The sequence below is a fragment of the Arachis hypogaea genome, chromosome 12 (assembly GCF_003086295.3).
Source record: "Arachis hypogaea cultivar Tifrunner chromosome 12, arahy.Tifrunner.gnm2.J5K5, whole genome shotgun sequence".
NCBI lineage: Eukaryota > Viridiplantae > Streptophyta > Magnoliopsida > Fabales > Fabaceae > Arachis > Arachis hypogaea.
This window is the reverse complement of record NC_092047.1, coordinates 47973426-47999745: the sequence shown is the minus strand read 5'-3', so window position 1 is coordinate 47999745 and position 26320 is coordinate 47973426. Positions and strand designations below refer to the sequence as shown.

The 26320-nt window shown below is 37.0% G+C and overlaps 1 non-coding gene across 1 annotated transcript; it reads left to right on the top strand.

The window, feature by feature from the left end:
- Window positions 1-11581: 11581 nt before the first annotated feature.
- Window positions 11582-11689, top strand: LOC112731659 (small nucleolar RNA R71). The gene has a single exon (XR_003167428.1). It is a non-coding gene; the product is annotated as a small nucleolar RNA R71 (small nucleolar RNA).
- Window positions 11690-26320: the final 14631 nt, after the last annotated feature.

Sequence of the window (26320 nt, the reverse complement as noted above, 5' to 3'; positions counted from 1 at the left end):
CTTCATGGGGCCTTTCCCACCATCATACTCAAACACTTATATCCTGGTGGCAGTCGATTATGTATCAAAATGGGTAGAGGCCATTTCCACACCCACTAATGATACTAAGACAGTGCTGAAGTTCCTCCAGAAATATATCTTCAGCAGGTTTGGTGTCCCTAGAGTACTAATCAGTGATGGGGGCACTCACTTCTGCAACAAACAGCTTTATTCTGCCATGGTCCGGTATGTGGTTAGCCACAAGGTGGCAACTCCATATCATCCACAGACAAATGGGCAAGCTGAAGTGTCTAATAGAGAACTAAAAAGAATCCTAGAACGGACTGTAAGTACCCGTAGAAAGGATTGGGCAAGAGGCTTGGATGTAGCTCTGTGGGCTTACAAAACAGCATTCAAGACTCCTATAGGGACCTCTACATACCAGCTTGTGTATGGCAAGGCCTGTCATATGCCCGTGGAACTGGAACATAAGGCCTACTGGGCAACCAGATTCCTAAACTTTGATGCCAAATTAGCTGGAGAAAAAAGATTGCTCCAGCTGAATGAGCTAGAGGAATTCAGACTCACTGCTTTCGAAAATGCCAAGCTATATAAAGAGAAATCAAAACGGTGGCATGACAGAAAGCTATCATCTAGAGTCTTTGAACCAAGACAAAAGGTTCTGTTTTTTAACTCTAGGCTCAGGCTATTCCCCGGGAAACTGAAATCCCGGTGGAGGGGACCATATGTGACTACAAGTGTATCACCATATGGCTATGTGGAGCTTCAAGACCTTGATTCTAATAAGAAGTTCATTGTTAATGGACAGAGAATTAAGCATTATCTTGAAGGCAATGTTGAGCAAGAGTGCTCAAGGCTGAGGCTAGATTAAAAGCTTAGCAAGGTCCAGCTAAAGACAATAAAGAAGCGCTTGCTGGGAGGCAACTCAGCCATTGGCAAAACTTTTTCTATTATTTTATTTTATTTTATTCTCTTCTTCATTTTATTTATTTTTAAAGTATATAAGTTCAATATTAATAAGGTAAAGAGTCAATTGCATAAGTTCACAGGGTTACAGAAGGATTCAGAGCACAAAACAGAAAAAAAGAGTTCACTGGCAAGAAAACGCCAGTAAGAGGCAAAACTGGGCGTTAAACGCCCAAAAGGAGCATCTACTGGGCGTTTAATGCCAGTAAAGATAGCCATCTGGGTGTTAAATGCCAAAAAGAAGCAGCTTCTGGGCGTTTAACGCCAGATTTATAGCATCCTGGGCGTTCAGAAAAACGCCCAGTGACAAAGGAGTTTCTGGCATTTAACGCCAGCTAGAAGCAACAGCTGGGCGTTAAACGCCCAGACCAAGCACCAACTGGGCGTTAAACGCCCAAAACATGCAGCAGTTGGGCGTTTAACGCCAGGATTGTGGGGAGTAGGCAATTTCGTTTTCAATTCAAATTTTTTTTCATTTTTTATGTTTCAATTCATGATTTCTTGCACAAACATGTTACAAATCCTAATTTTTCAAATCCTTTTTCAAAAAAATATCAAATGTATCTTAATTCATAAACCCTTTTTCTTAATCCTCTTCAAATTATTTTCAAATCCTTTTCAAAACAAATCTATCTCTTTTCCTTCTAAAATCTTTTCAACTCATCAATATCTTTTTCAAATCTTCACATCAACTTTTTCAAAATTCAGATTTATCTTTTTCAAATATCTTTCATATCTTTTTAATTTTAAATCACATCTTTTCCTATCATACTTATCTTTTCCAAATCACTTTTTCTATCATATCTTTCTCAAATAATTTTCGAAACCCAACCCCCTTCCCTTTAAATATTGGTTCGGCCTCTCCCCTTCTCCTCCACAAGTTGCGCTTGGCTCTCCCTCTTTCCCCCTCCTTTCTTTTCTTTTGCTTGAGGACAAGCAAACCTCTAAGTTTGGTGTGTTTATCCATGATCACTAAACCAATACCCACTAAGATCATGGCTCCTAAGGGAAAATAAACTGACTCAATAGGCAAGAAAGAGAATATTCCAAAGCCACTTTAAAATCAAAGGAAGTTCATAACCAAAGAACATTCAGACCATTTTTACAAATAATGAGTCTAAGGTCAGTTATCCCGGAAGTTAAATTCGATCTGAAAGAAGATGAATATCCGGAGATCCAAGAGCAAATCCGAAACAGGAGCTGGGAAGTCCTAGCTAATCCTGAAACAAAGGTGGGGAGAAACATGGTTCAGGAATTCTATGCTAAACTATGGCAGACGGACAGGCAGAGGATAGCTGGAACCGCATTCTATGACTATAGAACTCTGGTCAGAGGGAAGATTGTTCACACCCACTCTGACAAAATAAGGGAGATCTTCAAGTTACCTCAACTGCAAGATGACCCAGACTCCTTTAATAGGAGAATGATGAGATCAAACCTGGGCTTGGACAAAATCCTAGAGGACATATGCCTCCCTGGAGCCAAGTGGACAACCAACACAAAGGGTGCCCCGAACCAACTCAAGAGAGGAGATCTCAAACCAGTCGCCAGAGGCTGGCTGGACTTCATTGGGCGCTCTATACTGCCCACTAGCAACCGCTCTGAGGTCATATCAGAAGAGCATTGATGATTCATCTCATTATTCTAGAAAAAGAAGTGGAAGTTCATCAGCTGATTGCTTGTGAGCTTTACAAAATTGCAAACAAGAACTCCAAAGATGCCAAATTGGCCTATCCAAGCTTAGTCTCTCTGCTATGTAAAGATGCTGGGATAAAAATGGGAGTAGATAAGTATATCTCAGTTGAGCAACCAATCACCAAAAATTCTATGGAAGGACAACAAGTGCAGGACGACCCCATCAAGAGAAAAACAGAGGAGTTCCTCCCGGAAATCCCTCAAATTGAATACTGGGAGCGCCTAGAAGCATCTGTCACCAAGTTGCAAGAAGCTGTGGATCAACTGAAGGAAGAACAGCAAAATCAAAACAGCATGCTATGCAAACTGCTTAAAGGACAAGAAGAGCAAGGGCGTGACTTAAAGGAACTGAAGCACCAGAAGCTATCTCTCGAAGGGCCAAGCACCCCACAGACCAAAGAGGCATCTACCTCCCAAAATAAAGGTTGTTGAGTCCTAACTCTGTGATAACCTTTTATCCATTTTAAGAGTATATGAGTATTAGAGTTAGAGTCATTTATTTTTATGTCTTTAATTTCCTGTCTTTTATTATTAAGTGTCTGCTTTTATGCCTAATTTATATTATTTTTAATAAATAAAGATTAGAGTCTATGCCTTAAAGTTATGAATATCCTATGAATCCATCACCTTTCTTAAATAAAAAAAATTGTTTTAATTACAAAAGAACAAGAAGTACATGATTTCAAATTCATCCTTGAAAATTAGTTTAATTATTTTGATGTAGTGACAATACTTTTTGTTTTCTGAATGAATGCTTCAACAGTGCATATGTCTTTTGATATTGTGGTTTATGAATGTTAAATATGTTGGCTCTTGAAAGAATGATGAACAGGAGAAATGTTATTTGATAATCTGAAAAATCATAAAATTGATTCTTGAAGCAAGAAAAAGCAGTGAATACAAAAGCTTGCAAAAAAATGGCAAAAAAAGAGAAAGAAAAAGAAAAAGCAAGCAGAAAAAGCCAAAAGCCCTTAAAACCAAAAGGCAAGGGTAATAAAAAAGGATCCAAGGCTTTGAGCATCAATGGATAGGAGGGCCTAAAGGAATAAAATCTTGGCCTAAGCGGCTAAACCAAGCTGTCCCTAACCATGTGCTTGTGGCGTGAAGGTGTCAGGTGAAAACTTGAGACTGAGCAGTTAAAGTCAAGGTACAAAGCAAAAACAGAGTGTACTTAAGAACCCTAGACACCTCTAATTGGGGACTTTAGCAAAGCTGAGTCATAATCTGAAAAGGTTCACCAATTATGTGTCTGTGGCATTTATGTATCTGGTGGTAATACTGAAAAACAAAGTGCTTAGGGCCACGGCCAAGACTCATAAAGTAGCTGTGTTCAAGAATCAACATACTGAACTAGGAGAATCAATAACACTATCTGAATTCTAAGTTCCTATAGATGCCAATCATTCTGAACTTCAATGGATAAAGTGAGATGCCAAAACTATTCAAGAGGCAAAAAGCTGCTAGTCCGCTCATCTGATTGGAGTTAAGTTTCATTGATATTTTGGAATTTATAGTATATTCTCTTCTTTTTATCCTATTTGATTTTCAGTTGCTTGGGGACAAGCAACAATTTAAGTTTGGTGTTGTGATGAGCGGATAATTTATACGCTTTTTGGCATTATTTTTAGTATGTTTTCAGTATGATTTAGTTAATTTTTATTATATTTTTATTTGTTTTTAATTAAAAATCAAATTTCTGGACTTTACTATGAGTTTGTGTGTTTTTCTGTAATTTCAGGTATTTTCTGGCTGAAATTGAGGGAGCTGAGCAAAAATCTGATTCAGGCTGAAAAAGGACTGCTGATACTGTTGGATTCTGATCTCCCTGCACTCAGAATGGATTTTCTAAAGATACAGAGGTCCAATTGGCGCGCTCTCAATTGCGTTGGAAAGTAGACATCCAGGGCTTTCTAGCAATATATAATAGTCCATACTTTTCTCAAGAATAGATGACATAAATTGGCGTTCAACGCCAGTTCCATGTTGCATTCTGGCGTCAAACACCAGAAACAGGTTTCAAGTTGGAGTTAAACGCCCAAAACAGGTTACAACCTGGCGTTTAACTCCAGAAATAGCCCAGGCACTTGTAAAGCTTAAGTCTCAGCCCCAGCACACACCAAGTGGGCCCCAGAAGTAGATTTCTGCACTATCTATCATAGTTTACTCAATTTCTGTAAACCTAGGTTACTAGTTTAGTATTTAAACAACTTTTAGAGATTTGTTTTGGACCTCATGACATTTTTTGATTTGAACTTTGTACTCTTTGACAGCATGAGTCTTTAAACTCCATTGTTGGGGGTGAGGAGCTCTGCTGTGTCCCGATGAATTAATGCAATTATTTCTGTTTTCTATTCAAACACACTTGTTTTATCTAAGATGTTCATTCACACTTCAATATGATGGATGTGATGATCCGTGACACTCATCACCATTCTCAATCTATGAACGCATGCCTGACAACCACCTCTGTTCTACCTTCGATTGAATGAGTATCTCTTGGATTCATTAATCAGAATCTTCGTGGTATAAGCTAGAATCCATTGGGGCAGCATTCTTGAGAATCTGGAAAGTCTAAACCTTATCTGTGTTATTCCAAGTAGGATTCAAGGATTGAATGACTGTGACGAGCTTCAAACTCGCGATTGTTGGGCGTAGTGACAGACGCAAAAGGATCAATGGATCCTATTCCAGCATGATCGAGAACCGACAGATGATTAGTCGTGCTGTGACAGTGCACCTGGACCATTTTCACTGAGAGGACGGATGGTAGCCATTGACAACGGTGATCCACCAACACACAGCTTGACATATAAGGAAACATGCGTGCGTGAAGAAGATGACATTAGGAAAGCAGAGATTCAGAAGACAAAGCATCTCCAAAACTCCAACATATTCTCCATTACTGCATAACAAGTATTTAATTCATGCTCTTTTATTCTTCGTAATTCAAACTGATAATTATAATTGATTTCCTAACTAAGAGCTACAAGATAACCATAGATTACTTCAAGCCAACAATCTCCGTGGGATTCGACCCTTACTCACGTAAGGTATTACTTGGACGACCCAGTGCACTTGATGGTTAGTGGTACGAGTTATGAGAAGTGTGATTCACAATTCGTGCACCAAGCATCCATAGTGGCTGAAAGATAATAAATTCTTGATAAAACTTAATAATTCAAATGCAAATTCACTAGAAAAAGATAGGAAACATGCTCACGCATCACAAGCAATTAAAGCAATTAAGAGAAAACTAAACTAGACCTAGGATTCTAACGAATAAAGGATAAAAGCGGGAAAGAATATAGAATGAAAGGAGCTCAACCACCTTAGTTATCCTAGCGGTCGTTTTATTCTTCATGTTGTGTGATGAGCGGATAATTTATATGCTTTTTGTCATTATTTTTAGTATCTTTTTAGTATGTTTTAGTTAGTTTTTATTATGTTTTTATTAGTTTTTAAATAAAAATCACATTTCTGGACTTTACTATGAGTTTGTGTGTTTTTCTATGATTTTAGGTATTTTCTGGCTGAAATTGAGGGACCTGAGCAAAAATCTGATTGAGAGGCTGAAAAAGGACTGCAGATGTTGTTGGATTCTGACCTCCCTGCACTCGAAGTGGATTTTCTGGAGCTACAGAAGCCCAATTAGCACGCTCTCAATTGCGTTGGAAAGTAAACATCCTGGGCTTTCCAGCAATACATAATAGTCCATACGTTGCCCAAGATTTGATGGCCCAAAGCGGCGTTCCAAGTCAGCATAGAAATTCTGGCGTCAAAACGCCAGAACTGGCATAAAAGCTGGAGTTAAACGCCTAAACTGGCACAAAAGCTGGTGTTTAACTCCAAGAAAAGTCTCTACATGTGAAAGTTTCAATGCTCAGACCAAGCACACACCAAGTGGGCCAAGAAGAAGATTTCTGCATTAATTACTTATTTCTGTAACCCTAGGCTACCAGTTCTCTATAAATAGGACCTTTTGCTATTGTATTTTGATCGATCTTTAATTAGTCTTATGCTATCTTAGACTTTTATGGGGGCTGGCCATTCAGCCATACCTGGACCTTTTGTTCTTATGTATTCTCAACGGTGGAGTTTCTACACACCATAGATTAAGGTGTGGAGCTCTGCTATTCTTCATGAATTAATGCAAAGTACTACTGTTTTTCTATTCAATTCACGCCTACTTATTCTCTAAGATATTCATTAGTTCTTCAACTTGATGAATGTGATGATCCGTGACACTCATCATCATTCTCACCTATGAACATGTGCCTGACAACCACTTCTGTTCTACTAGCAACGGCTTGAATGCGTATCTTGATGACAAGTTATCTTAGCCTAGTTTCACTAGTCTTTTTCTTTTGTTTTCAATTGAATTATGCACTTTCTTGAGCTACAAGTAAGCTAATTTGGGTAGATTTTCATGTTTCCTTTGATTGAATCAACCATGTATGAATTCATGCTATTTCATGAGGTTTTATGCTATAATTGTCACATATTATGATAAAATGAATATCTCATGATTTTAAGCATAGCTTTGATGTGTTTGGTTGATTAATGATAGGTGAAGAAAGCTTGGAGAAAGGTTGAAGCAAGAAGGAATGGCTAGGAGTAAAGAGAGGACAATGGAATAAGTGAAAATGAACCAGGAAGCAAAAAGCTGGACCAAAAGTTAGCCTCAAACTTTTGCACAAACTTTTGGGTGAAAAGTTAGCCCCTAACTTTTGGGCTAACGTTGGCACATGAAAGTTACTCCCTGGGCACCAAAAGTTTGCGCCAACGTTAGCCCCTAACTTTGTGGCTAACGTTGGCATGAGAAAAACACCCCCTGGCCACCAAAAGTTTGCGCCAATGTTAGCCTCTAACTTTTGGGCTAACGTTGGCACATGAACAATACAAAGGGGGAGCAAAAGTTTGCGCCAACGTTAGCCTCTAACTTTTGGGCTAACGTTGGCGCCATAAGTACACATAAGGAGGCCAACGTTGGAGCAAAAGTTAGACCCCTAACTTTTGCCCCAACGTGGATAGCAGCAAAGCATGGAGGCTGATAGTAAAAGTTAGAGTAAAAGTTAGCCTCAAACTTTTACTCAAACTTTTACTCAAACTTTTGCAAAACTTCAACCCGATTCAATTAGTTCACTTTGGTTCCTCTCCAAACTCCAAGAGCAATCAACCAAGGCCTCTCTCAACCCAATTCCACCAAGAGCAAAGGCCCAACTCAAGGCTTGAAAATCATTTGAAGAAAGTGTATAAATAGGATAGAATTCAAGTTTTTCGGGGAGCTTTCCTTTTGAGTTTTCATAATAGTTTTCGGAAAGCTTTGGATATTGAGTGCTCTTTAATTTCTTAGTTTCGGGGAAGGAGAATTCCACTCTCTTCCTCTTAGTTTTATTGCTTTCAATTTCAATTGCAATTGTCTTGGATCTTGGGTTGGAGAATTGAAGGAATTCTGTTTCAATCTCATCCGAAGATCTCTCTATTTCTTCTACTGCTTATTGAATTTAATTTCTGTTAATTGTCCTTCATCTACTTCCTTTGCAATTTACAATTCCTTTGCAATTGTTCTTGTTGGATCTAGGAAGGCATTGAGATCTAGACTTGGTTATCTAGTCTCTTGGGTCCTGAGATCCGGATTCCCCATTTCCCATTCCCTGTTTACTGTTTTCATGCTTATTTACAATTCTGTTTTTAGATCCGGTTCAATCCAAGTGTTCTTTTACTTCTCTGTTGGTTGCAATTTACTTTCCCTCGTTTAATTTCTGCAAATCCAACTCCCAATTCCCTTTACAATTCAAGCTATTTACATTTCTTGCACTTTAAGATTCTGCAATTTCCATTTCTTGCATTCTAAGTTTCTACCATTTAATTTCTTGTTCTTTAAGATTCAGCATTTAAATTCCTGTTCTCTTTAATTTCATGTCAATTACCCATTCCCTTTACTTTCCATGCAATTTAAATTCTGCAAATCACAAATCACTCAACCAAATCTTGATTCGCTTGACTAAATCAACCACTAAACTAAAATTGCTCAATCCTTCAATCCCTGTGGGATCGACCTCACTCCCGTGAGTTATTATTACTTGATGCGACCCGGTGCACTTGCCGGTTAGTTTTGGGTGTTTTGGAGAAATTCGTTTCTCCACAAAAATATCCCATCATATCTCTTGGGTTTCTAATCTAAGATTGGAACCTTCGTGGTATAGGCAAGAATTATTGGCGGTCATTCTTGAGATCTGGAAGGTCTAAACCTTATCTGTGATATTCCGAGTAGGATCTGGGAAGGGATGACTGTGATGAGCTTCAAACTCGCAATTTTTGGGCGTGTGACAGACGCAAAAGGATCAATGGATCCTATTCCAACATGATCGAGAACCAACAGATGATTAGCCGTGCGGTGACAGCACATTTGGAACATTTTCACTGAGAGGACGGGTAGTAGCCATTGACAATGGTGATGCCCAACATAAAGCTTGCCATGGAAAGGAGTATGAATGGTTGGAAGAAGGCAATAGGATAGCAGAGGTTCAGAAGGAACAAAGCATCTTCATACGCTTATCTGAAATTCCTACCAATGAATTACATAAGTATCTCTATCTTTATTTTATTTTATATTTTATTATCAATTCTCCATAACCATTTGAATCTGCCTGACTGAGATTTACAAGATGACCATAGCTTGCTTCAAACCGACAATCTCTGTGGGATCGTCCCTTACTCATGTAAGGTATTACTTGGACGACCCAGTGCACTTGCTGGTTAGTTGTGCGGAATTGTGACAAATTGTGATTCACGTTTGAGAGCTCCAAGTCTTTGGCGCCATTGTTGATGATCACAATTTCGTGCACCAAGTTTTTGGCGCCGTTGCCGGGGATTGTTCGAGTTTGGACAACTGACGGTTCATCTTGTTGCTTAGATTAGGTAATTTTATTTTATGTTTAAGCTTTTTACTTCTTATTTTCGAAAAAATTTTCAAAAATACAAAAAAAAAAATTTTATTCTGTTCTTCAGAGTTTTTAAGAATGAATTCTAGAGTTTCATGATGATTTATTAAAGTCTGGCTGGCTGTGAAGCCATGTCTAATCTTTTGGACCGAGGTTTCAACTTATCATCACAAGAGCTTGATGATTTCTATCAATCTTGCTGTTGAAAGTAATGATCTGCTAAAGCTTGGCTGGCCATTGGCCATGTCTAGTGTTTTGGACCGAAGCTTTAATGTCAATAGCTTGACAGTGGGCTCTCATGGAGCCTCACAGATGTGCAGAGCTTTGTTGAGACCTCCCAACACCAAACTTAGAGTTTGGATATGGGGGTTTGACACCAAACATAGAGTTTGGTTGTGGCCTCCCAACACCAAACTTAGAGTTTGACTGTGGGGGCTTTGTTTGACTCTGCTTTGAGAGAAGCTTTTTATGCTTCTTCTCCATGGATGCAGAGAGATATCCTTGAGTTGTAAATACAAGGTTGTCTTCATTTAATTGAAGGATCAATTCTCCTCTGTCCATATCAATCACAGCTCTTGCTGTGGCTAGGAAAGGTCTTCCTAGGATGATGGATTCATCCTCTTCCTTTCCAGTATCCAGGACTATGAAATCAGCAGGGATGTAAAGGCCTTCAACCTTTACTAACACGTCCTCTACTTGTCCATAAGCCTGTTTTCTTGAATTGTCTGCCATTTCTAATGAGATTTTAGCAGCTTGCACCCCATTGATTCCCAGTTTCTCTATTACAGAGAGGGGCATGAGGTTTATCACAGAGCCTTAAAGATCATGGTGCCTATGGTACAAGGTATTATGAACTTTCCAGGATCCTGTTTCTTCTGAGGCAATGTCAGTTGATCCAGATCACTTAGTTCATTGGTGAACAAGGGAGGTTCATCTTCCCAAGTCTCAATACCAAATAATTTGGCATTTAGCTTCATGATTGCACCAAGGAACTTGGTAGCTTGCTCTTCAGTAACATCCTCATTCTCTTCAGAAGAGGAATACTCATCAGAGCTCATGAATGGTATAAGGAGGTTCAATGGAATCTCTATGGTCTCTAGATGAGCCTCAGAGTCCTTTGGTTCCTCAGAGGGAAGCTCCTTATTGATCATTGGACGTCCCAGGAGATCTTCCTCCTTGGAATTCACGTCCTCTCCTTCCCTTACAGGTTCGGCCATGGTGCTTATGTCAATGGCCTTGCACTCTCCTTTTGGATTCTCTTCTGTATTGCTTGGGAGAGTACTAGGAGGGATTTCAGTGATCCTTTTACTCAGCTGGCCCACTTGTGCTTCCAAATTTCTAATGGAAGACCTTGTTTCATTTATGAAACTTACAGTGGCCTTGGATAGATCAGAGACTAAGTTCGCTAAATTAGAGGTATTTTGTTCAGAGTTCTCTGTCTGTTGCTTAGTGGATGATGGAAAAGGTTTATTATTGTTAAACCTGTTTCTTCCACCATTATTAAAGCCTTGTTGAGGCCTTTGATCCTTCCATGAGAGATTTGGATGATTTCTCCATGATGGATTATAGGTGTTTCCATATGGTTCACCCATGTAATTTACCTCTGCTATTGCAGGGTTCTCAGGATCATAAGCTTCTTCTTCATAAGAAGCCTCTTGAGTACTGTTGGATGCAACTTGCATTCCATTCAGACTCTGAGAAATCATATTGACTTGCTGAGTCAATATTTTGTTCTGAGCCAATATGGCATTCAGAGTATCAACTTCAAGAACTCCCTTCTTCTGAGGCGTCCCATTACTCACAGGATTCCTCTCAGAAGTGTACATGAACTGGTTATTAGCAACCATGTCAATGAGTTCTTGAGCTTCTGCAGACCTTTTCTTTAAGTGAATGGATCCACCTGCAGAAGTATCCAATGACATCTTTGATAACTCAGATAAACCATCATAGAATATATCCAGGATGGTCCATTCTGAAAGCATGTCAGAAGGACACTTTTTGGTCAGCTGCTTGTATCTTTCCCAAGCTTCATAGAGGGATTCACCTTCCTTCTGTCTGAAGGTCTGAACATCCACTCTAAGCTTGCTCAGCTTTTGAGGAGGAAAGAACTTGGCTAAGAAAGCCGTGACCAGCTTATCCCAAGAGTTCAGGCTATCTCTGGGTTGAGAGTCCAACCACACTCTAGCTCTGTCTCTTACAGCAAAAGGGAAAAGCATGAGCCTGTAGACTTCAGGATCTACTCCATTAGTCTTAACAGTATCACAGATCTGCAAGAATTCAGTTAAGAACTGAAAAGGATCTTCAGATGGAAGTCCATGAATCTTGCAGTTCTGCTGCATCAGAGAAACTAGCTGAGGTTTCAGCTCAAAATTGTTTGCTCCAATGGTAGGGATGGAGATGCTTCTTTCATGTAAATTGGAATTAGGTGCAGTAAAGTCACCAAGCATCCTCCTTGCATTATTGTTGTTGGGTTCGGCTGCCATCTCCTTTACTTGTTCGAAATTTTTAATAAGGTTGTCTCTGGATTGTTGTAATTTAGCTTCTCTTAGTTTCCTCTTCAGAGTCCTTTCGGGTTCTGGATCAGCTTCAACAAGAATGCCTTTTTCTCTATCCCTGCTCATAAGAAAGAGAAGAGAAAAAGAAAAGAAGAGGAATCCTCTATGTCATAGTAAAGAGGTTCCTTATTGTTAGTAGAAAAAGAAGAAGAAAAAATTCGAACACAGATAGAAGAGGGGGTTCGAATTTGGTGAGTGATGTGAGGAAGATATGTTAGTAGATGAATAAATAAATAGAATAAGATGAGAGAGGGAGAGGATTTTCGAAAATAAATTTTTTTTTTTTGAAAAAGGTTAATAGTTTTTTTTTTCGAAAATTCAAATAAAAAAATAAAATAATTAGTTTAATTAAAAAGAAATTTTGAAAAAGAGGGAGATATTTTCGAAAATTGGAGAGAGAGAGTTAGTTAGGTGGTTTTGAAAAAGATAAGAAACAAACAAAAAGTTAGTTAGTTGGTTGAAACAAATTTGAAAAGATAAGAAGTTAGGAAGTTAGAAAAGATATTTTGAAATCAAATTTTTGAAAAAGGTAAGATAAGAAGATATTTTTGAAAACATATGATAGAAATTAGTTTTTGAAAAAGATTTGATTTTTAAAATCTCAATTAATGACTTGATTCACAAGAAATCATAAAATATGATTCTAGAACTTAAAGTTTGAATTTTTCTTAACAAGTAAGTAACAAACTTGAAATTTTTGAATCAAAACATTAATTGATGATGTTATTTTCGAAAATATGATGTAAAATTAAGAAAAAATTTTTGAAAAATATTTTTGGAATTTTCGAAAATAACTAGGAAAAATGAAAAAGATTTGATTTTTGAAAAATGTTTTGAAAAAGATAAGATTTTTAAATTGAAAATTTGATTTGACTCATAAAAACAACTAGATTTTAAAAATTTTTGAAAATGTCAAATCTAATTTTCAAAATTATGAGAGAAAAGAGGAAAAGATATTTTTTTTTTATTTTTGAATTTTTATGATGAGAGAGAAAAACAAGAAAAGTAATGCAATGCATGAGAATTTTAGATCAAAACATGTGATGTATGCAAGAATACTATAAATGTCAAGATGAACATTAAGAACACTATGAAGATCATGATGAACATCAAGAACATATTTTTGAAAAATTTTTAATGCAAAGAAAACATGCAAGACACCAAACTTAGAATTCTTTAATGCTTAGACATAAAGAATTCAAGAATGCATATGAAAAACAAGAAAAGACACAAAACATGCAAATGCAAAGATCAAACAAGAAGACTTACCAAAAACAACTTGAAGATCATGAAGAACACTATGAATGCATGAATTTTCGAAAAATGCAAGATGAATATGTAATTGACACCAAACTTATAACATGACTCAAGACTCAAACAAGAAACACGAAAATATTTTTGATTTTTATGATTTTATAATTTTTTTGTATTTTCTTTTAATTTTTTTCGAAAATCATTTTGAAAAAGAAAAATAAGGATTCCAAAATTTTTAATATGAATTCCAGGAATCTTATGCTTTTTAGACTAAAGCTCCAATCAAAGGGTCAGGCATGGCTTAATAGCCAGCCAAGCTTTAGTATGTAAATCAGGAACAGCAGCAGGTGGATTAGCAACAACTAGCTTGCTCTTGATAACAAATTGGAAGCCTCAGTCCAAATGAATTTAGACATGGCTTTACAGCCAACCAGGCTTCACATACTTCATGAAACACTAGAATTCATTCTTAAAAATTCTGAAGAAAAATATATTTTTGAAAAATATATTTTGGTCGATCTTTGATTAGTCTTATCCTATCTTAGACCTTTATAGGGGCTGGCCATTCGTCCATACCTGGACCTTTTGTTCTTATGTATTCTCAACGGTGGAGTTTCTACACACCATAGATTAAGGTGTGGAGCTCTGCTGTTCTTCATGAATTAATGTAAAGTACTACTATTTTTCTATTCAATTCACGCCTACTTCTTCTCTAAGATATTCATTCCTTCTTCAACTTGATGAATGTGATGATCCGTGACACTCATCATCATTCTCACCTATGAACATGTGCCTGACAACCACCTCTATTCTACTAGCAACGGCTTGAAGGCGTATCTCTTGGGTTTCTAATCTAAGATTAGAACCTTCGTGGTATAGGCTAGAATTATTAGCAGTCATTCTTGAGATCCAGAAAGTCTAAACCTTGTCTGTGGTATTCCGAGTAGGATCTGGGAAGGGATGACTATGACGAGCTTCAAACTCGCGATTGTTGGGCGTGTGACAGACGCAAAAGATCAATGGATCCTATTCCAACATGATCGAGAACCGACAGATGATTAGCCGTGTGGTGACAGCGCATTTGGAACTCTTTCTCTGAAAGGATGGGAAGTAGCCATTGACAATGGTGATGCCCAACATAAAGCTTGCCATGGAAAGGAGTATGAATGGTTGGAAGAAGGCAATAGGAAAGCAGAGGTTCAGAAGGAACAAAGCATCTTCATACGATTATCTGAAATTCCTACCAATGAATTACATAAGTATCTCTATCTTTATTCTATTTTATATTTTATTATCAATTCTCTATAACCATTTGAATCTGCCTGACTGAGATTTACAAGATGACCATAGCTTGCTTCAAGCCGACAATCTCCGTGGGATCGACCCTTACACACGTAAGGTATTACTTGGACGACCCAGTGCACTTGCTGGTTAGTTGTGCGGAATTATGACAAAGTGTGATTCACGTTTGAGAGCTCCAAGTCTTTGGCGCCATTATTGATGATCACAATTTCGTGCACCATTGTGCTCCTTCTGTGTACAGGAACGAACTGTTCTGATACCATTTGTAATGACCCAACTTCCAGAACGTCATGATCGTACCGCAAGTAAGGCGTTACCAACCTGCTTTCCTTTATTAACTATTTACTATTGAGCATTTAATTCGATATTGCGATTTAGTTTTTAAAAAAATTCCTGAAAAATTTTGTTTTTGTTTATCAAAATCATATAGCAAACATCACCCAGTAATAATAATCACATAATTATTATTAATAATAAATATTATACAAAAGAATTTAAATAAAATTCAGGTACAACTCCTATCCCTCTGTATAAAATAAAAACTAAAGCTACAAAGGCGAGAGAATTCTATGAAAGAAACTCAAGTCATAAACTTAACTCATAAATAAGTTCTATAATCGCCCGCAGCTTCAAACGGAGTTTTCAAACATGTGTCACTGAAAAGGTGGAGGATTTTTGGGTGAGAACAAACCACACATTCTCAGTAGGGAATGAGAATGCCGTAAAAGTAATGAAATAAAATGCAAATAATTAACATACTCAAGGAAACTATATATCATCAAACCTTTTAGATATATTCTTAGCTTTACTTTAACTAATTGATCACCTCTTTCGAAGACTCTAAACTCAAACAGATTTCAATGACAAGATTAATTATATCAATCATTTTTCAGCCACTTAATAAATTCCCAATCATAACGTCAATTATTAATCTCTTTAAAACATTCAGAAATTAAAAGTACAAGCAAAAGATTTAATTCAACAAACAAACAAATCACAAGACAAGCAGCACAATTACAAAGCAGTAAAACAGGCAAACACAATCAAATGCAGATGCGCAAATAAGGATGATGCATGTCTAGCCCTAGTGCAGGTAATGAGCTCATCTGTCGGTTTCTACCCGCTCCCGACGTAACCCGAAGTAGCTGAAACGAGTATGGCTTTCCAGTTGGCTATACGCCTGTGTACAGGAAATAACCCCTCTACCACCACAGGGTCCACTGCATGCAGGAAATAACACATCTGCCACTGCAGGGATGTATGCCGACACACCTTCTGTATACAGGAAATAACCCCTCTGCCACTACAGAAATGGAACAGGTGGTCACGGTACTTTTGTAGCAGGAAATAACCCCTCTGCCTTACAGAATTAAAATATGGATCTGTACCGCAGGAAAGCATTCTCGGTGGTCGCACCACTATCTATCTAACTGCCTCAATGTAGCAGATGATCATACAAGTATATCTGGCGTTGCCTTAACGCAACAAATGAATAAACACATCTCTTGGGTTGCCTCAAGCAACAAATTACCTTTCAACAGGTCCTCTGCCTTTTGTTCTCTTTTATAATCATAAATATGCAAGCGGGACAAAACCCACGTCCTTGCCAACAATTTCATAAACTGAATACCTTTCCTCAAAAGAATCAGTGTAACTATCATCATAGGTTATCATTCTCGTTATTCATCTCCAGTTACATATTCTTATACAATATCTCTCTCTTTCTTTGTTCAGTCATGTTGTACAAACGTCACGACTTTCAATTTCGCAACCTCTTAACTTGAACCAATTTTAAAACTATTTTCTAGTTTAATTTTCTTTTAAAAGACTCAAGAAAATCATTTATTTTAAATTCGCTAAATAATTTTCAAAACGTCACCCTCTTACTAAAGGTAACCAAATAAAACTCTTTCAAGTTTACTAACATCCCAAGGACTCAAAAACCATCTCTCTTTATCATTCAAATTCAAATATTATATATTCATTAAACTTGTAAAAAGTAATCCTTCATTGCAAACCCCAAGCATAACTCTCTTCATATTAAATAAATCTCAAAACATAACTTCTTTTATAAATAATTCAAACTTGAACATAAACCTTGGTAATTAAAATACAAAATAATATAATTCTTTTCTTACCTAAATAAAAATCCAATAACATAATTTCCAAGTTCAAATCTTCTAAAATTACTTTTCAAATAAAACCTCAGATTTTTATAAAATTTCGACAGCACCTCCCCTAAAATTCGGACTTAGCCACCCTTACGGGTTCCCTCTTTCTCAACAAATCATCAGCCCTTTTATCAGCAGTTTTCACAAGAATAGAATCTCAGTAATCATTTCATCATAAATCAGTCTAAGACCAACATCCGAACATCAATTAAAATTAGAGACTCCAAAAACCATTCTTTAAAAGTAAACCAGTCCAGCTTCAAAAACTCATAACTAATATTTCAAACACCGACCTTTCATATTCCTAGTTATTTTTAAAGCTATTTAGTTATTAGCAAGGTTACCATTTTATATTAAAGATCATACTTTAAGAAAATACTTCAATAATCAACCTTCAATCCTTTAACCATTCACAAAATCATCTGTAGTTAACCTTAAACCAACAATAACAACCAACTTGACATAATCAATTAAAATCTGAATTTCCAACAACTCTAAAATATTCAGAAGGCAGTCACAATTAGACCATTATCACAACAATTCCAGACCGAGCACAAGCTTAAATCAATTCAACACTCAACACAATATTATCGAGTCAAATTACATATCCAGTGACCAATAATTTCTCAAACAAGCTTGCAACAATATCCACCTTCATCAATTACATCTCAATTTCACAACTAAATCAAGAAATCAGCATAACCAGGAATCTGAGTAATTAGTCACTTTCAAACAATACAATCATTATTCACAAATCACAATTCACAGCCTCAAATCAAAATCAGTTTTAATACCACACCAATCACACTTCCACAACCTCAATCCAAGCTTAATTCCACAAACTAATCTCATAACAAAACCATACATTCACAGCAGCAATCCAAGCTCAATTCATCAATTATCCATTCGACAACTTTTCAATAATTAACTCAACATATTTCAATTTAATAAATTACACTAAATTATTCATCATTCCCAACAGCATCTAATTTCAGTGACAGCTCAAAATAATCACAACAACCAACTAATTCCAAATGCATTTCAAGTCATTCATGTTAATTAAGAAATTCTTAACCTTTGTTAACCATTTGTACTTATCCAAATAACTTTGTACGCATTTTAAATTAAAAATGTTTAACTTTAAAAATAAATCCCCTACCTCGACTAGCCAAAACCGTCGAATTTAAACGCAACGATCCCTTTCTTTTTCCCAGTTTACAATAGCCAATGCGGCCGGAACAGCAGCAGCAACAGCAGCCTCACTTCTTCTGGGGCAGCAACAACAATGACAATCGCACCTATCCCAATCATCTCTATAGTGGTGACATCAGTGGTTCCGGATAAAGACGATAATACTAAACAGAGACATTAACATATACTATTGTAATCAGAACAAAATATGGTAGAGAAATAGATTCGGGAAACAGAGCATGAGCAAGGGTGTTACAGTTTCAAGAATAGAATTGGGAAGGCAGGGGAAGCTTCTGTCGGGCAATAGCAGTGGCGCTTTCCTTCATCTGGCAACAATACAACAGCTCGAAACCTACGTAGCAACATCAGAATCATCAAGGGAAGCTCCAAAATTGGCTCCCAGCAACTCCATTGACAGTATCCACCGCGGCAAAGACTCTGGTAACTACGAAAATCACAAGCAGAGGCAGAACAGAGGACAACAATGAGTAGGGACAAGGGCGAATTACATCAGAATCAAAACAGCAACTTTGGCGTTTCAACTAGTACCAGTGGCAGACTTTACTCACGGTAGTGGCACGAAGGACACAAGCGATGGCACTGGAACGACGGTGGCGGAACCCTCACAGTGGTGGCCGTGGATCGATGGCGACAGCAGCGTGGAACACAGCTCCACTTCTCGGCGATGACCAAAGAAGCACAAATGGAGCTCCATCGTGACTCTCTACTTTGGACGGCGATGCACAACAGTGAGACCCGGTGGCGGCGGCGCTATGGCTCAGCAACGGTGGCGCGAATGGCAACGTGAACCGCTTGCCTTCCACCTCGCGCCACTCCACCTCTGTCTCTGTCAAACCTAATGTCGTTCTCCTCTGCTCCTTCGAGCTCGATGGCAAGGGACCCACGGCGGCACGGCGAGTCGCGCTCCTCCAGCATCGCGCCTTCTCCCTCCTCCTCTCAGTGACAGCGACGCGACTCATGGTTCCATGGATAGCGAAGACAAAGCCCTCAACAGCAGCGATCCTGGGTTCAGCAGCTGCACTCTCTGTTGGATCTCTTTCTCCCTCAGACGTGGCAACGACAGGGACAGCGGCACCCAACCCGCCGGCATTGTCCTCTTCTCCTTCTTCCTCTCTTGTCCGTGCGTGAGTTTGAGTGGGGCTGAGTGTATTACACTGAAGAGGGTGAAAGAGGGGTGGGGGTGCGGCTAAGGCAAAAGGGTTTAGGGTTAGGGTTTCTTAATTAATTTGGGAATTAGGATTTCTGATTCAATTTGGGAATTAGGGTTAGGAATTAGGATTTTATAAAAGAATATGGATAGATATGAATAGATATTTTGATAAAATTGGAGGGTAGAGTAATTTTAAAATCAAATATGCTCTATTAAAAACATTTAGGAACATTATTTATCAACATATTTCTAAGCTCAATCAATTATTTCTAATTTAAAATATAAAATGAACATATTAATCACATTTTTATAAAATATAGTTGAAACTCAATATTAATTATTCAAATTAAATGGTATAACTTTTTATTATATTTCTATTATCAAAATTCTAATTTCAATTTGTGTAGAATAACTAATTATAATAAAAATTGTGCATAAATATTGACTGACTTAAACATAAAACATTTATAAATATCAATCTAATGATTTCTAATAAAATAATTTCTAGGAGTTCAAATTAATAACATAATTCATTCAAAATAGAATTTATTTAAATTAAATTATACAATTCTTTCTTATTTTTCAATTACCAAAAGTATAATTTCAATTATACCAAATATCCAATAAGGATTATATAAAAATTCTAATTAATTTAAACTCCAATTATTATGAAATTCTATTTAATTACCTTTAGCAAAATAATTTTCTTAAAATAAAATTATCAACAAATAAAATTAATCACAAATAACTATTTTATTTGATTTTCAAAAACTAGGGTTGTTACATTCTACCCACCTTAGAAAAATTTTCGCCCTCGAAAATTGCTAGAGTAAAATGAGTCCAAACTGAAATCATAGAAAGCAGAATACATGGACAAAAGTATAGGCATTGTCAAGGATGAATATTCAAAGAGTTACGTAAGCAATCAGATTCATAGGCAAGCAAAGGTATATAAGAATGACAAAGTATGGTTGGGAAACAAGCAAATCACATTCTAAGAAGGAAATTCAATCCAGAGAATTCCAATGAAAGCAACGAAGAAAAAGATGGCACAAATTCATGTGGCACGAATAAAGATTATACTTCGAATCGAAGCTAACTTCATAAATTCTAACGCTCCCAAACCCCGTGAATCGCATTACCTATTACTTCTATTTTGTCTATGATAACCTATTAGTGTTGCCATGTGCATAAATCATTAGTATTAAGTTGGCCAGAGCTAATACCATAAAGCATGCAATGGTAGACTAACAGCGTTAATCATCAGACAGTCATGCATATAAAACTCAAACTCTTGTTATCAGAACAAGTCACAAAGCATGACAGACACTCAGAGTATGCAGTGAAGCATAGTCAGTCCATTCCCAAGGCTCTAAGAGGAACGAACTGCTCTGATACCATTTGTAACGACCCAACTTCCAGAACGTCATGATCGTACCGCAAGTAAGGCGTTACCAACTTGCTTTCCTTTATTAACCATTTACTATTGAGCCTTTAATTTGATATTGCAATTTAGTTTTTAAAAAAATTCCAGAAAAATTTTGTTTTTGTTTATCAAAATCATATAGCAAACATCACCCAGTAATAATAATCACATAATTATTAATAATAATAAATATTATACAAAAGAATTTAAATAAAATTCAGGTACAACTCCTATCCCTCTGCATAAAATAAAAACTAAAGCTACAAAGGCGAGGGAATTCTATGAAAGAAACTCAAGTCATAAACTTAACTCATAAGTAAGTTCTATAATCGCTCGTAGCTTCAAACGGAGTCTTCAAACCTGTGTCACTGAAAAGGTGGAGGATTTTGGGGTGAGAACAAACCACACGTTTTCAGTAGGAAATGGGAATGCCATAAAAGTAATGAAATAAAATGAAAATAATTAACATACTCAAGGAAACTATATATCATCAAACCTTTTGGATATATTCTTAGCTTTACTTTAACTAATTGATCACCTCTTTCGAAGACTCTAAACTCAAACAGATTTCAATGACAAGATTAATTATATCAATCATTTTTCAGCCACTTAATAAATTCCCAATCACAAAGTCAATTATTAATCTCTTTAAAACATTCAGAAATTAAAAGTACAAGCAAGGGATTTAATTCAACAAACAAACAAATCACAAGACAAGCAGCACAATTAGAAAGAAGTAAAACAAGCAAACACAATCAAATGCAGATGCGCAAATAAGGATGATGCATCTCTAGCCCTAGTGCAGGTAATGAGCTCATCTGTCGGTTTCTACCCGCTCCCGACATAACCCAAAGCAGCTGAAATGGGTATGGCTTTCCAGTTGGCTATACCCCTGTGTACAGGAAATAACCCCTCGGCCACCACAGGGTCCACTGCACGCAGGAAATAACACATCTGCCACTGCAGGGAATGCCGACACACCTTCTGTATACAGGAAATAACCCCTCTGCCACTACAGAAATGGAAAAGGTGGTCACGGTACTTCTGTAGCAGGAAATAACCCCTCTGCCTTACAGAATTAAAATATGGATCTGTACCACAGGAAAGCGTTCTCAGTGGTCGCACCACTATCTATCTGACTGCCTCAATGCAGCAGATGATCATACAAGTATATCTGGCGTTGCCTTAACGCAACAAATGAATAAACACATCTCTTGGGTTGCCTCAAGCAACAAATGACCTTTCAACAGGTCCTCTGCCTTTTGTTCTCTTTTATAATCATAAATATGCAAGCGGGACAAAACCCACGTCCTTGCCAACAATTTCATAAACTGAATACCTTTCCTCAAAAGAATTAGTGTAACTATCATCATAGGTTATCATTCTCGTTATTCATCTCTAATTACATATTCTTATACAATATCTCTCTCTTTCTTTGTTCAGTCATGTTGTACAAACGTCGCGACTTTCAATTTTGCAACCTCTTAACTCGAACCAATTTTAAAACTATTTTCTAGTTTAATTTTCTTTCAAAAGACTCAACAAAATCATTTATTTTAAATTCGCTAAATACTTTTCAAAACGTCACCCTCTTACTAAAGGTAACCAAATAAAACTCTTTCAAGTTTACTAACTTCCCAAGGACTCAAAAACCATCTCTCTTTATCATTCAAATTCAAATATTATATATTCATTAAACTTCTAAAAAGTAATCCTTCATTGCAAACCCCAAGCATAACTCTCTTCATATTGAATAAATCTCAAAACATAACTTCTTTTATAAATAATTCAAACTTGAACATAAACCTTGGTAATTCAAATACAAAATAATATAATTCTTTTCTTACCTAAATAAAACTCCAATAACATAATTTCCAAGTTCAAATCTTCTAAAATTACTTTTCAAATAAAACCTCAGATTTTTATAAAATTTCAGCAACACCTCCCCTAAAATTCGGACTTAGCCACCCTTACGGGTTCCCTCTTTCTTAACAAATCATCAGCCCTTTTATCAGCAGTTTTCACAACAATAGAATTTCAGTAATCATTTCATCATAAATCAGTCTAAGACCAACATCCGAACATTAATTAAAATTAGAGTCTCCAAAAACCATTCTTTAAAAGTAAACCAGTCCAACTTCAAAAACTCATAACTAATATTTCAAACACCGACCTTTCATATTCCTAGTTATTTTTAAAGCTACTTAGTTATTAGCAAGGTTACCATTTTATATTAAAGATCATACTTTAAGAAAATACTTCAATAATCAACCTTCAATCCTTTAACCATTCACAAAATCAACTGTAGTTAACCTTAAACCAACAATAACAACCAACTTGACATAATCAATTAAAATCTGAATTTCCAGCAACTCTAAAATATTCAGAAGGTAGTCACAATTAGACCATTATCACAACAATTCCAGACCGAGCACAAGCTTAAATCAATTCAACACTCAACAGAATATTATCCAGTCAAATTATATATCCAGTGACCAATAATTTCTCAAACAAGCTTGCAACAATATCCACCTTCATCAATTACATCTCAATTTCACAACTAAATCAAGAAATCAGCATAACCAGGAATCTGAGTAATTAGTCACTTTCAAACAATTCAATCATTATTCACAAATCACAATTCACAGCCTCAAATCAAAATCGGTTTTAATACCACACCAATCACACTTCCACAACCTCAATCCAAGCTTAATTCCACAAACTAATCTCATAACAAAACCATACATTCACAGCAGCAATCCAAGCTCAATTTATCAATTATCCATTCGACAACTTTTCAATAATTAACTCAGCATATTTCAATTTAATAAATTACACTAAATTATTCGTCATTCCCAACAGCATCTAATTTCAGTGACAGCTCAAAATAATCACAACAACCAACTAATTCCAAATGCATTTCAAGTCATTCATGTTAATTAAGAAATCCTTAACCTTTGTTAACCATTTGTAATTATCCAAATAACTTTGTACGCATTCTAAATTAAAAACGTTTAACTTTAAAAATAAATCCCCTACCTCGACTAGCCAAAACCGTCGAATTTAAACGCAATGATCCCTTTCTTTTTCCCAGTTTACAACAGCCAATGCGGCCGGAACAGCAGCAGCAACAGCAGCCTCACTTCTTCTGGGGCAGCAACAACAATGACAATCGCACCTATCCCAATTATCTCTATAGTGGTGACATCAGTGGTTCCGGATAAGGACGGTAATACTAATCAGAGACATTAACATATACTGTTGTAATCAAAACAAAATATGGTAGAGAAATAGATTCGGGAAACAGAGCATGAGCAAGGGTGTTACAGTTTCAAGAATGGAATTGGGAAGGCAGGGGAAGCTTCTGTCGGGCAATAGCAGTGGCGCTTCCCTTCATCTAGCAACAATACAACACGCTTCCCTTCATCTGGCAACAATACAACAGCTCGAAACCTACGTAGCAGCATCAGAATCATCAAGGGCGGCTCCAAAATTGGCTCCCAGCAACTCCAATGACAGTATCCACCGCGGCAAAGACTTCGGTAACTACGAAAATCACAAGCAGAGGCAAAACAGAGGACAACAATGAGTAGGGACAAGGACGAATTACATCAGAATCAAAACAGCAACTTTGGCGTTTCAACTAGTACCAGCGGCGGACTTTACTCACGGCAGTGGCACGAAGGACACAAGCGATGGCACTGGAATCAATATTTCCCTCTCAAGGTGACTATAGTGGTCTGCCACTAAATTTTGGTTACCACTCCTATCCTTAATTTCTAAATCAAATTCTTGCAGCAACAGTATCCAACGTATTAACATTGGTTTGGATTCTTTTTTAGCTAATAAATATTTTAGAGCTGCATGGTCTGAGTACACTACCACCTTAGTACCATGTAAATAGGCTCGGAATTTATCCAGAGCAAAAAAAATAGCCAGAAGCTCTTTTTCAGTGGTGGTATAATTAGACTGAGCAGCGTCTAAGGTCTTAGACGCATAAGCAATTACGAAAGGATCCTTACCTTCACGCTGAGCCAGCGCCACTCCTACTGCATGGTTGGAGGCATCACACATAATCTCAAATGGCTGGCTCCAGTCTGGTCTTCTCACGATTGGAGCTTGAGTCAAGGCGATCTTCATCCTATCAAATGCTTGCATGCAATCCTCACTCAGCTCGAACTCAACATCTTTCTGCAGCAGTCTGGATAAAGGCAATGCTACCTTACTAAAGTCCTTAATAAATCTTTAGTAAAAACCTGCATGGCAAAGGAATGAACGGACTTCCCTCACAGAGGAGGGGTAAGGTAAACTAGAAATGACATCTACCTTTGCTGGATCTACAGAAATACCAGTATTAGAAACAATATGTCCTAGTACAATACCTTGTTTCACCATAAAGTGACATTTTTCAAAATTCAATACAAGATTTGAACTAACACACCTGTCTAATACTCTAGCTAAACTATCCAAGCAAAGGTTAAAGGAATCACCATATAAGCTAAAATCATCCATGAAAACTTCGATACAGTTCTCAATAAGATCTGAAAAGATACTCATCATGCATCTTTGGAAAGTAGCCGATGCATTACATAAGCCTAAAGGCATTCTTTTGTATGCATATGTTCCAAAGGGACATGTAAAAGTAGTTTTCTCCTGATCTTCAGGAGCTATATAAATTTGAAAATAGCCTGTATAACCATCTAAAAAGCAGCAATGAGATTTACCTGACAAGCGATCAAGCATTTGATCAATAAATGGCAAGGGATAATGATCCTTGCGAGTTGCTTGGTTGAGACCCCTGTAATCAATGCAAACTCTCCATGAATTCTGCACTCTAGTTGTCAGGAGCTCTCCATGCTCATTCTTTACTGTTGTGACTTCAGACTTCTTAGGCACCACTTGTACTGGACTAACCCATTCGCTATCTGAGATGGGATAGATGATATCTGCTTCAGGTAGCCTGGTCACTTCTTTCTTGACAACTTCTAAGATGGTTGGATTCGGTCTTCTTTGTGGTTGACGGACAGGCTTTGCTCCCTCTTCTAAGAATATTCTGTGCTCACAAACTTGAGGGCTGATGCCAACTATATCCGCCAAGCTCCACCCAATTGCTTTCTTGTGTCTTTTCAGCACACTAAGCAGCTGCTCCTTAGTCGCATATATTTATAACCCACAAACTAACCGGCAAGTGCACTGGGTCGTACCAAGTAATACCTCAGGTGAGTGAGGGTCGATCCCACGAGGATTGATGGATCAAGCAACAATAATTGGGTGATTGGCTTAGTCAGGCAAGCAGAAAATAATGTTGAGTTTTCAAAGAGCATTAAACAATCGTGCATAAATTAAAATAGTAAAGTAAATGAGTTGGGAATAAAATATGGAGAAGGTAGTTAAGGTTTCAGAGTTATCTATTTTTCCGGATTAGCTTTTCTTACTAACTATTTTAATCATGTAGGATTTAATTTATGGCAAACTATATTTGACTAGACCCTAATTCCTTAGACCTTTCTAGTCTCCTCTAAAATTCATCAACAGCCAATTCCTTGGTCAATTAATTCCAATTAGGGAGTGATGATCAAATTCCAGTTTATATACCACAAAAACTCTAATTACCCAAAAATAAAAGGATTATATATCACGTATCC